At 53.9% G+C, this 12,591-nt stretch overlaps 1 long non-coding RNA gene across 11 annotated transcripts in view; it reads left to right on the forward strand.

The window, feature by feature from the left end:
- LOC103347986 (uncharacterized) overlaps positions 1–12,591 on the forward strand; it is a 117,400-nt gene that overhangs the window by 62,355 nt on the left and 42,454 nt on the right. For 3 of the 11 annotated variants that reach the window (XR_011389722.2, XR_016236084.1, XR_016236079.1), the window contains 2 exons: positions 11,487–11,661; positions 11,843–12,043. The exons of 3 other annotated variants lie outside the window; for them this stretch is intronic. This is a non-coding gene — a long non-coding RNA (uncharacterized LOC103347986). Of the gene's footprint in view, positions 1–9,912; positions 10,060–10,149; positions 10,762–11,486; positions 11,662–11,842; positions 12,044–12,591 lie in introns of those variants that run through there. 5 more of the 11 variants (XR_016236078.1, XR_007918955.3, XR_016236075.1 and 2 more) reach the window with 5 other exon arrangements.

The raw sequence follows: 12,591 nt of genomic DNA on the forward strand, positions 1-12,591 counted from the left end.
GTGCCCAAGTTCCAGAGTCCACCTGGCCAGCACTCCACCAACTGAGTTCTCACATGGCACCAGACTGGCACCCTCAGCTTGGTGGCCCTGTCTCGGCATGCCAGGCTGTGTCCCCCCCCATTGCCCAAGCTGGACTCCATGGCAATGGTTACCATTTCACAGCCCTGCCCCTTAGAGTTCCATTCATTCCTCTTGGTGCCAGCACCAAGCCAAGCTCCTTAGAGATGTTTTATCTTTTAACTCCCTCAATAACCCTGGGAGCCAGTTAGTCCTATTTTATAGATATGGAAACTGAGGCTGGGGGAAGTAGGTAAGTGACCCAAGATTGCACCACTTACTAAGTGGCAAAGCCACAATTTAAACCCAATGGGCCCACTGCGAACCTGGAATGTTGAATTGTATTATTTTGTCTTTTGTATTACATAACAAATAAACTAATAAGAATTTGTAATTTAATACAAAGCTGATATTTTCTTTAAAAAAAAAATTGGAGACAGGTGCAAATCCCATGCTGTTCTCCACAGCACCATGCTGCCAGTCCTTCCCTGTCTCTGGGGCTCTGTCTTCACACTGTGACATGGGCATGTTCATACATGTACCTCCCAGTGTTGGGGTGAGCGTTGCATGCTGTGGCTCAAGTCCAGAACCTGCGGCCGAGCAATGGCTTGTCCAGCAACGCACCTCCGTGCCTGTGGCTGGCCCGGAACCCCAGGCGTACTTGACAGCAGCTCGCATGATGGTCCGCCTACCCCCGAGGTGCTGCTGAAGCATTGAGGTTTGTGGACCAAACTTTTCTGTGGCCCTGGTATTTGGTTTCCACTTCCTCTTTTTCAACCTCCTCCCGTCCCCACCCAACTGCACTGCAGAGGTAGGGAGGCCAGAGAGCAGCCCAAGGGGCCAAGGCTGGCCAGGCTGGAGGGAACACAGTTCTGAGGACAGAAGATGGCAAAGTCACACTGTAACTCCTTGCCTCTACTCCAGACAGCACCGTTACCCTGAGGAAAACGTAGGATTATGAAGGATGTACGTGATGTGTTAAGGTGAGAACACATATCCCTGATAGCGCAGCAGGCCCATTGCTCAGGATCTGCTCCAACCGTGCTCTAGCTCACATGCACCAGAAAGTCCACACAGCACCAGGAAGAGTGCAGATGTCCAGCAGCAGCACAGGGTCCCGCAGTGACAGCAAATGAGCCATAGCAGTTGCAGTGTTGGATGCTGGCCCTAATCCTGGACGACTCTTAGGAACATAATACTGAACAAAACACATGAGAGAACACACCCAGTGTGATTCCTTTCATAAGAAGTTGAACAACTGGGCCAGCATTGTAGTGCAGCACCATTGGGCCACTACCTATGAAGCCAGCATCTCATATTGGAGTGCTGGTTCAAATCCCAGCTGCTCTGCTTCTGCTGATGCACCTGGGAAAGTAGAAGATGGCCCAAGTACTTGGGTTCCTGCCACCCATGTGGGAGACCCAGATGGGGTTCCGGGATCCTGACTTCAGCATGGCCCAGCCTCTAGTGTTGTAGCCATTTGGGAAGTGAACCAGTAAATGAGAAAAAAAGTGTGTGTGTATGTGTATCTCTGTCATTCTGCCTTTCAAATAATTTTTTTTTTTGAAGTTGAACAACTGGCCAAAATGGGCGGTATTGTTAATGGACTCATGCAGGGGAGATAAGACTGTAAAAAGCACAGCATTGATGGAAAATTTTGGGTTAGTTGTGACTTCAGAGGAGGATTGGGATTGGGATTGGCAGGGGCAAGCAAGGGGCTTTGGGAATGCTGGCCATTTATTTTATGTCTTGACCCAGTTGATGGTGATGGTATATAGAGATTTGCTGTATGACTATTTGTTAACCTGAATGTATGTTTTTGTGTTTTCCTGTGAAATAATTATTTCACAATTAAAAAAATAGAATGTGCAAGTATGTGACTGTGTTGTAGCCCTGAACAGTGCGGTGAGTGGACAGGGCATGCAGCATGCACTGTTTTGGGATGGCGGCCAGGGCTCCGTGCTGCTCACTCACCCACAAGTGTTCCTGCAGAGTGAGGAGCCTTGGAGGGAGCAGAAGATAAAGACCATCATGGAACTCAGGGTTGGAAGATGTTCTTTGGCTTGTCACTGCTGCCAGTGATCATGCAAGTGGGCTGGAAGCAACCATGGCCAAGGCCTGCCTGGCCTTCAGGGGATTTGAAGGGGCAGAGAGACAGATGCAAATGACCCCAGCCCCACTTGGCCCCCTTAGGTGGATCCCCCGGGAGTGCCACTCCCGTGGGATCCCTTCTTCAGGGATGGCCTTCAGACAATGTCCTTCCTCCGTGGCCGAGGCAAGAGGCAAGGGGATGTGCGGTGAGGATCCAAGGCTGTGGGATGCGGCTTTCTGGACTCTGTCCCCTGGGGGACTGATGATGTCTCAGGGTACAGACCTTGTATCACTCGTCGTCATTTTCCTGACCCCAAGCAGGCTGTGGATGATGCCTGAACAGTGTTTCTCAAGGCAGCGAGAGTGTAGAGTGTGTGCTGTGGAGAGTAAGGGCTCATGAGCACTGTGCAGTGAGAGTGTAGAGTGTGTGCTGTGGAGAGTAGGGGCTCATGGGCACTGTGCTGCAGAAGGGGCCCACTGGAGGGCCTGGTCCATCACCAGACAGCCCTGCCAGGGTTGCTGCCCACCGGCCCTTCTCGCAAAGGCAGCCTGGCAGGTGTTAAAGAAGTCTTAATGTGCCGGCGCCGCGGCTCACTAGGCTAATCCTCCACCTTGCGGCGCCGACACACTGGGTTCTAGTCCCGGTCGGGGCGCCAGATTCTGTCCCGGTTGCCCCTCTTCCAGGCCAGCTCTCTGCTGTGGCCCAGGAGTGCAGTGGAGGATGGCCCAAGTGCTTGGGCCCTGCACCCCATGGGAGACCAGGATAAGTACCTGGCTCCTGCCATCGGATCAGCGCGGTGCGCCGGCCGCAGCGCACCGGCCGCAGCGGCCATTGGAGGGTGAACCAATGGCAAAGGAAGACCTTTCTCTCTGTCTCCACTCTGCCTGTCAAAAACAAAACAAAACAAAACAACAAAAAAGAACTCTTAATGTGTTCAGTTTCCATGGCTCTTTGTCTCCTGGCCCACAGCATGGGTGCAGATGGGGAATTCACGTTCGCATGCTTTGGTGGTCGGTGCATTCGGCTTGTAGTGGTGACAGCTGCTGGGGTGGCCTCTGGCCCTGTGGGAAGGTTCTGAGTTGCTACCGATCGCTATTCTTCCTGTGGTGGGTGTTCTCATGGCTTTTATAAGACCCAGCTTTGGTGTCAAAACCAAATTACATTGTTGTCAACAGCGTCATGCTTCCCCCTCAACTGTCCTGGACCCTTGCTGAGGCAGCTAGTTAGTGGTAGGTCACCCATGAATGAAAGTTTTATTATTGAAATGCACAAGCATTCTTGTCATCTGATGAGCATGTCCTATGTGCCAGAAACTGCAAGGTGTTAGAACACTGTAATGAATAGGGTAGACCTGTCCCTGCCTGACAGAGCTCGCATAGACTCTGGGAAGATTTGTTGATTAAGTGATAAACCCTGACTTATCAGAGCAAACCCTTCCTGCCCTCAGGTGCTGGAGTGTGAGTGGTTGAGGGGGTAAAAACCGCTGGGCTTGGAGGGAACAGAGAGGTGCCCAAGTCCCAGCGCATAGGTGAGTGATTTGACCTCTCCTGAAATGAGGTTAGCAATCTGGGTGTATTCCCGGAGGCATGGAGGCTGCAGTGGGTTCACCTCACAGCGCAGTACCAGGGGTGCTGCTCTCACTGTGGTCTGCACAGCCTCTGGAGGCCTGGGATGAAATGTGCCCTGTGTGCCCTAGAGTGGACGGTCAGGGAGCAGTCGTTGTCATAATGCACAAGCCACAGGGCAGCAATGGTCACTGCAGGCCAGGAGACTGGACAGGAAGGGCCCGGCTCTGACAAGTGCCAGCAGTGATGCCTTCAAAGGCCAGGAAGCAGGGATTTCCAAGGCTGATCGGGAAGAAGTGCCGCAGGTGAGGGAGGGGCGGGCAACCTGCTTGGTTGGATGACACCAAGCCAAGTGCTTTAATTATTGAGCTGCACAGGATCCTAGAGAGCCGCGTGTCCACCCTCAGGCCTCATCAAGCAGCAGAGGCCAGGGAAGGAAGGCCGTGGGCCTCCAAAATCACACGGCGAGGCCCACGGCCAGGCCCCCAGCCTGCACAGAGCCCTGCCCAGTGGCTCCTCAGGCTGTTTGTGCCCCACAGATGAAATCCCTGGCACTTTGCATATTTCTTTAATTATGAAAGTAATCACATATAGTCAAAAATTTTTTTAAAAAGCAATTATAGTAGATCTTTATAGAGCATTTTTAAGCTATAAAAAATATAAAGAAATTGTAATCATTACGGGTGTTTTAAAAAAGTTCACAGAAAAATGGAATTAAAAGGTAAAGTGCATTTTCTGTAAGGAAAATGAAGACCCCTCTTGTAATCCGCTGTCCAGAGATGGCCACCTCTGCTGTGCAGTCTGTTTCCTCCGGCTGTGTTCCGTGTGAGAGGACATTCGTTAGGCTGGAGCTGCATTGTGTGCTATAAAAATGGTGGGTGTTTTATGACTAGGGGCTGTTTTTCCATGACGAACAAGCTCCAGAAAACATTTTCCTAAAAAAAAAAAAAAAAAAAGCAAAGCTGCTGTGGTTGGGGGCTCTGCCGGGTGCTGGGGTGCGAGCGGTGGTGAGTCTGCACTCACCCTTCCTTCCCGACACAGGAAGCTGTGAGCATCCACCCCACCAGAGGCATGGCGGGTGGTGATGGCTGTTGTTAGTAAGAACAGTGCGTCGGCCTGCATGGCACAGCGTCTCCTGTGCGTCCTCTCACCCGAGGCACTCCTGTGAGACGGTGCTGCTGTGCTCATTTTACAGGTGAAGAGACCGAGGCTACTGGAGGCCTAGTGGCTTGTGGGAGGCTCCACAGCCAGTAAGTGGCCTAGTGGAGTCTGCATCAGATCCGGCAGTCCCTGATTCAGAGACATTTTTCCCTCCAGCTCTAGCTTTTCCTGAGCCAAGCTTGATCTCCTTAGTGAGGCCCAGGACTGGAGTGTTGGAAGATTTAGGGGTGTGTGGAGGGACCATAGGGGTCCACCCTGCAAGTCTTAAGCCAAGCCCTGGGGGTTCTTGGGTGACTCAGAGCCAGCACCTCAGCTCTTTCGAGGCATGAGGGGTGGGTTCCAAGAGGCAGCTGCCTCCGTCGATGTGTGCAGCAGAGGTGCCGTCCCTTGGGGCATCTTTCTTGATCTGCCCAAACCACTGAGGCCCCTTCCCTGCCCACGGCTCCAGTCTCAGCTTTCACAGAGGGGCTGTGGGGCTCTGTGAGGCTGTCTCTCCCCAAGGCATGGGGATTCTGACAGCCATATCTCCCGGATGGACCCCACTCCCACCCGGTATTGAGTTCCTGTAGCCATAACAAATTCCCATAAACTTAGTGGCTTATAACAGGACAAATTCTTTATCCTACAGTTCTGTGGGTTAGGAAACCTAAATAGGTCTCACTTAGCCAGACTCAAGGTGTCAGTTGGGCTGCATGTCTTTTTCTGGGGGCTTTAATAGAGAAACCAATTCCTAGCCGGCGCCGTGGCTCAATAGGCTAATCCTCCACCTTGCGGCGCCGGCACACCGGGTTCGAGTCCCGGTTGGGGCGCCGGATTCTGTCCCGGTTGCCCCTCTTCCAGGCCAGCTCTCTGCTATGGCCAGGGAGTGCAGTGGAGGATGGCCCAGGTGCTTGGGCCCTGCACCCCATGGGAGACCAGGAAAAGCACCTGGCTCCTGGCTCCTGCCAGGATCAGCGCGGTGCGCCGGCTGCAGCGGCGGCCATTGGAGGGTGAACCAACGGCAAAAAGGAAGACCTTTCTCTCTCTGTCTCTCTCTCTCACTGTCCACTCTGCCTGTCAAAAAAAAAAAAAAAAAAAAAAGAAACCAATTCCTGCCCATTCCAGCTGCTGGTCACCCCTGCTGTCCTTGGCCTCTGGCCCCTTGCTCCATCTTCAAAGGAGTTTCCTGTAGTGGCAGCTCCCTGGGAAGGCCTCTCTTGCCTCCTCCATCCTCACCTAAGGACCCCTGTGGTTACAGTGGGCCTGTGCAGATAATCCAAGAAAATCTCTTTTATTTTTTCAATATTGAGAGAGAGAGAGAGAGAGAGAGAGTTTCTGTCTGCTGGATCACTACCCAAATAACCTGCAATAGCCAGGGCTAGGCCAGGCGGAAGCTGAAAACCTGGAACTTACTGTGGGTCTACACATTAGCAGGAAGGTGGAATTGGTTGCAGAGCCAGGATGCAAACCTAGACACTACGGTATGTGGTGCTGGCAATCCAAGTGGAGTCGTAACAGCTCAGCCAAACGCCCACCCCAGTCTATTTCAAAGTGAGTAGCAACCTCAGTTACGTCCATAGTCTCATTCCCTTTACCGTGGAACACAACACACTCACAGGCTCTGTGCATTAGGATGTAGCCATCTGAACTCCACAAATTAGTCTGCCTGCTACTCCCAGCCTCTCCCCTGGGTTTTCCAAGAACCCCGTGCCAGGCCGAGTCAGGATGTGCCTGCCGCTGTCTGAGGTCCTTTCTGCCCAGGTGTCCTCCCTCCTCCTGCTCCTCAACTCAACCTGTCCTGGATTCCTCCTCCCAGGCTTAGGAGGGAGGAGCTGAGCAGGAAGTGCTCGCAGGTATGGACATGGAGAAGAGGGAAGCCAAGGCGGGCCTGTGGGCAGCATAGGACAGAAGTGTCTGGGCAAGGCCTTTGGCCCTAAAGTAGAGTGACCAACTGACCCTGAGTTGCCTGGGACGTTCATAGTTTTGTCACTGAAAGTTCCAGATCCTAAGAGATACCTCAGTCTCGAGCAAACAGAAGAGTTGGTCATCCCATCTCCAAGGCCGTCTGCACCCCACCACCTACTCCCCGCCACTCCTGTAGCCTCCACAGCCCCCTCTTTCCAGGCTCCTGGATGCTAGAGACCTGAGGGTTGAAGGAGGACCCCAGCCAGTGCTTGCAGCAGTCCCAGCGCAGGCTTTGCCTGTAGACACTGTGCCTGTGTCCGCCCAGGCCAGAGCTCCTCGATCCACGCACAGGAAGTGAGAAAATATGTTTGAGCCGAAGCCTCCAAACAGTGAGCAGCCTGATTGTTCGCGGGTGTTGTGTTGCAGGTGGCTTCAATAAATGTCTTAGTGTGCTCCTCTGGAGTTCTGCCTCCTTGTACAATGAAACCACCTTCCTTCTACTTGTGTGCAATTTTAATAAAAGAAAGCCAGTAATGCGTCAGACTCCCACCTCCAGTTCTGCAGGGACCTGGGCGGGTTGTGCTCCGTGTCCTGCCCCATGGCAGCAGGTTGGTCACGGCCTGTTCTGGACAGGGCTCTACTGCAGGGACAGCACTAGCTAGTCCTCCCTGCCCCTCCCCCCTCCTCACCCTGCTGCTCCTCAGCCTGATTCCCTGCACCCCAGAGTCCAGCCTACTCATCTTGTACCCCAGCTCCTGGGGTACAAGATCTCAGCAGAGCAGGTGAGTCTGTGAACAGGTACTAAACAGCTTTGGCTGACCAGTGAGAGATGGCTGCAGGGCCAGTCGTAGCTGGGCAGTGAGACAGTGGGAGACTTGCACTGCTGGCCCTCAGAGAGCCTGCAGTCCACTGAAGAGATCCAGTACACCCAGACCTTGTGGGGACAGGGACAGATGGTGAGGCTTTGCCTGTGAGGGCTGTCAGAGACAAGATAGGGGAGGGTCCCAGTCTGCTTCATACATGCCTTAGCACAGCCCGAGGCTGAGATGGGGTCCTCTCAGGGACCACAGGGGCCAGGATAGATGGCCTCCCGGGCCCAGAGCTCTTGACGGCTACTTTTTGGCAGAAGAGAGGTGGTGAGCAGTCACTAGGCCTTTCCAAGTCTTAGAAAGCCAGATACTCCTTCAGACCCTCCTGCTGGCCCTCGGACCCTCGTCATGGGTAACTCAACTTCCTGTCGTCCAGCTCCCCTCCCCACACAGACAAGTGCAGCTAGAACACTTAGAGGGGGCTCCTGGGTCCCCATGAGAGGCAGCCACTCCGCCCTCCCCAGCCCATGGTCCTGGTGTGGCCAAAGTGACAGGACTCCTTACCTAGTTCATGGTTTTAGAAAACTGACAGTTCCAGCCGGCGCTGTGGCTCAATAGCCTAATCCTCCACCTTGCAGTGCCGGCACACCAGGTTCTAGTCCTGGTCGGGGCGCCGGATTCTGTCCCGGTTGCCCTTCTTCCAGGCCAGCTCTCTGCTATGGCCAGGGAGTGCAATGGAGGATGGCCCAAGTGCTTGGGCCCTGCACCCCATGGGAGACCAGGAGAAGCACCTGGCTCCTGACTTCGGATCAGCGCAGTGCGCTGGCTGCAGTGCACCGGCCACGGCGGCCATTGGAGGGTGAACCAACGGCAAAAGGAAGACCTTTCTCTCTGTCTCTCTCTCTCACTGTCCACTCTGCCTGTCAAAAAAAAAAAAAAGAAAAAAAAAAAGAAAAAAAAAAGAAAGAAAACTGACAGTTCCAACCTAATGACTTCCTCCCTGCCCAAGGGCCCTGTGTCTGCACAGCCCGCCTGTCATGCAAAGTCAGCTCTCAGAGAAACCTGGACATGATTCCCCACCCTAGGCATGAGCCCGGCTCCCGAGCTGAGTCCTGCCTGGACCCCAGCCCTCTGTGAGCCAAGGGTAGCTGAGGCATGTGATGCTGTGGGGCTTTCCCGGCCCTGGGCAGCCTCAGGATCAGTGCGTAGAACATCTGGACAGCCCCTCATCCACATGGCTTTGAGGGAGCAGCAGGAGGGCAGATGCAGGGAGCGGGACCCAGGCCAGTCCAGAAGCCCAAGGCTGCCTCTCAGCTGACTTTGGAGGGTCAGGAAGGGCCGTCCCTGAAGCAAGCCTGCCGCCAGGTCTGAGTGCCTGAACCAGGGCAGTGACTAGCCAGCTGCCAGGGCCACTGGGCTCTCTGAGGGACTCAGAAGCTAGAGTTGAGCTTACCAGAGCCCCAGGGTCCGAACCGGCCATGTAGCTGGCAGTAAGGACGTGCCCCTGAGTGGTCCTGGCTCTTACTATCAATCACCCAGAGCCCAGACCTCAGGCGTACCCCAGGCCTCATAAGGGGCCTGGCTTGCAGCAGGGACACATGAGGCCTTGCCTAGACAGAGCATAGCTGAAAAGTCCTCTGTGCTCCCCAGAGCGGAGGGAAGGCCTCAGCCAGAGTCCCCTGCTGCTGGGAGCAGGCTGTGTGGCTGAGCTTCCCCCTGTGCTGGGCCAAGCCTATCTATGTTTCAGCCCCCAGGGCCCCACCCCTCGAATTGCAGGTAGTCTCCTGGGCATAGGTGGGGCCTTGCTTCCCTGGGGGTCCAAGCCAGACCCCACCCTGCTGGAGGCCTGTAGCAGCAGAGCCCATGTTACCTGGGGTGTCAGGAGTGGGCAAGGGCAACACAACAGCCACAGCTTTTGCTGCCTTCCATTCGTGTCCCCCAGTGCTTTCTTGACCCCCAGTTGCTAGTATTCTGCCCCAAACTTCCTCCCCGGGCTTGTTTCCTCCTCTGCAGGCAGCTGATACCGTGGAACCTACCTGGGTTCTGGGCATGGAGAGATAGGGGCGGGAGTCCAGGCTCCATACCGAGGAGCTGAGTCATCTTGGGCAAGCCGCCTGTGCCTGTTGCGCATTGATTTCCTGGTTGGTGAAGGAGGTGGGGGGAGTGCCTGTTCCATGGTGCATGCAGGGGGCTGGGCACAGCACCTGGCACAGTGTGAGCACCCCAGGCCTATGCTGTCCTTATCTATCTGGACTCTGAGGTCTTTCCATTCTCATCTCATGTGGGCATCATCGCCTTGGGTGAAAACTGGTGAGCTGGAGCTCCCCCTCTTTCACTGTCCCAGTGTCTTCAGACTTAAATTAAATTCAGCATAGACTCTGAAGGCCAGCCTCACCGCTCAGCCAGCTGAGGCAGGGACTTCTGCAATCCCGCCTCCAGAAAAGCAGCAGAGATGTGTCTCTTGGGAGCTGCCTGGATCCAGGAAGACCAGGTAACCAGCCTGCCGAGCCCTTGTTCTGTCTTCGACTTAGCCCTGCCTGAAGGGAGCCTTGGATGATAAAGCCATATCCTACCCTGCTAGGTTCTTTCACCCCTGGAAGAAGAGTTTGTGAGCTCCCTGGTTACCCACCCAAGCTTCCTGCCTATGTGGCAGCTGGCAGGCAAATGGAAGGGTTTGTGCTGAGTCCTGATGGACTGCACACATCCCCAGTATGAAGTGAGTCACACTCAAGTGAAGAAATAGCGTGACAGAGACAAAGCTGGCAGTAGGGGCACTGTGTTAGCTCTGGGTCCTCCAGCAGGGCTCCCTCGAGAAGTCTCTTGCACACCAACACAAGAGCGGGTTTGGGATCTGTGCAAACAGCGTGAAAGAAGACCAAGTGGCCCCAGAGATTCTGACCGTCTGGACACGAGCCAGCCCTTCCAACCAAGTACATCACTTGCCTAGCAAAGGACTCCACCTCTCATCAGGCTCAGGGCCATCGTATCAGTTCTGTCCTTGGCAGGCCTTCCTGGAGACATCCAAGGAGATCTGAGAAAGTTGTTATCTTTGGAGCTATGGCAGTCGCAACACCCTGCATGCAGCGCCCTGAAAGATGCCAAATGCTGATGCAAGGGATGGTTTGTGTACCAGCCTCGCGCTTTCGTCCTGTTGCCAAGTGAGCTGCACAAAAGAACAAAAACACAGCCCAGCCAAAGTGCCACTTTTGGATCAAGCAAGGAAACCCTGTGACTAACCACAAGTGCCCTTGGACATGTGCAACACTTGACCCATCGTAGGAGTTCTCATTGGTGTGGTAGAGCCCCACGTGGGCAGTTCACTGCATTGGAAAGCGGGCCTTCAGGAAAATGATGTCATCATAACCCCCATTAAAACAAGTCTTCCAGTGGCCACCTGGCTCATCAACCAAGAGCTTCCACCAGCGGTGCTTAGAAACTCTTGAGAGTGACTCAGGGCAGTGCTGGCACGTCCTCAGAATGATGCAAAATCCTTAGGCCCAAGTTCAGTTCCATCCCATGCATTGTTTGACTGAAGGGTTAATGTCAGCTTGGCCCTGCCCTTGGACGAGCAGTCAGACCTCAGTGTTTCTGTTTTTGGGTGAGGACTGAGCCCATATGGGATGATGACATAGCTCTCCCTCCTGGATAATCTGTCTCAGTCCCACACTCTCCCTCCAGGCCTCATCTCTAGGACATGGTGTCCTTATGGCAGGAGTGTGACATGTGGGGGTCCCTTCCTGGACATTCCAACGAGTTGGCCCCCATCACTTAGGACTCCTAGGACTGGAAGACCTGGTTCTGAAGACTGGACCTCATTCTTCTCATGTTTTGCTAATTTACTTTAACTTTGCTTATGGAGCTTGAGAGATTCCGTGGCTGCCTGGGACTTAACTGTACCCACTTCCTATCCTCCACCAGGGGTCAAGTTCAAGGACAGAAAGGGAACAGAAGCCAGAGAAGGCCATGCTGCCTGTTCTGAGTTGCATCCCTCCCTCCCATGACTCAGAGCCCTCTGCCTGGTTCCACAATACCCCGGCCATCACTAACAGAAAAAGCCACCCCATCTGATTCTTCATAGTCCTTGAGGAACTGGGTAAGGCCACCTTGTCTCTCCCTCTGCCCCCAGGTGAGATTACTCTTAAAAGATTCAAAAGGGGACCAGTGTTGTGGTATAGTGAATGAAGCCACCACCTACAGTGCCAGCATCCTATATGGGCTCCAGTTCATGTCCTAGCTGTTCCACTTCTGACCCGGCTCTCTGCTAATGTGCCTAGGAAAAGCAGCGGAAGATGGCCCAAGTGTTGGGCTCCTGCCACCCAAGTTGAAGAACTGGATGAAGCTCCTGGCTCCTGGCTTCAGCCTGGCCCAGCTCTAGGTATTGTGACTATCTGGGGAGTGAACCAGCAGATAAAAGATCTCTCTCTCCCTTTCTCTTGTAAGTCTTCCAAATAAATAAAGTTTTAAAAAAAATTTAAGAAGATCCAGGTGAATCTTCTGATGGGCAGGGTTTGTATTCAGGTACCCACATACAGAGGAAGACCCACCCAGCAGGAGCCCTCCTGTCTCACACAGCATCTCCAAGTCCAGGGACCAGTGTTCTGAGCTTGACTGACATTAAGCTCATTTTCCAGTTCTCATCATTTTCTCACTCTGCCTTCCCTCCCCACCAAGGGCCCACATGCCTTCCAGAGTGACAGCCTAGGAAGGGAGTCACAGCCCACCTGGTTTCTGGGACTGAGAACCCAGAAGACACATCTGTCTCTGAGCAATGCCATGCCTTCCCCGGGTGGTGCCAGGGATGCCAGCCAGCTTCTCTGGGCCAGCTACCCCAACACTGGGTGTTGTTTATGCACCAGAGACTGCGGAGGGGAGACAGGACAAGCCCTTCAGCAAACCTTCCACCCGCCTACTTAAAGGGGCATTGTCCTATGTCTGCAGTCCCCAAACCGTGGTCTTCAGAAACTGTTCTGATCAGATATACCCCTTCTAAGGCATGTGGTGTATAAACAAAAACAAAACAAAA

This window comes from Oryctolagus cuniculus, chromosome 6 (genome assembly GCF_051225735.1).
Source record: "Oryctolagus cuniculus isolate XC-2025 breed Fujian yellow rabbit chromosome 6, ASM5122573v1, whole genome shotgun sequence".
NCBI classification, from domain to species: Eukaryota; Metazoa; Chordata; class Mammalia; order Lagomorpha; family Leporidae; genus Oryctolagus; species Oryctolagus cuniculus.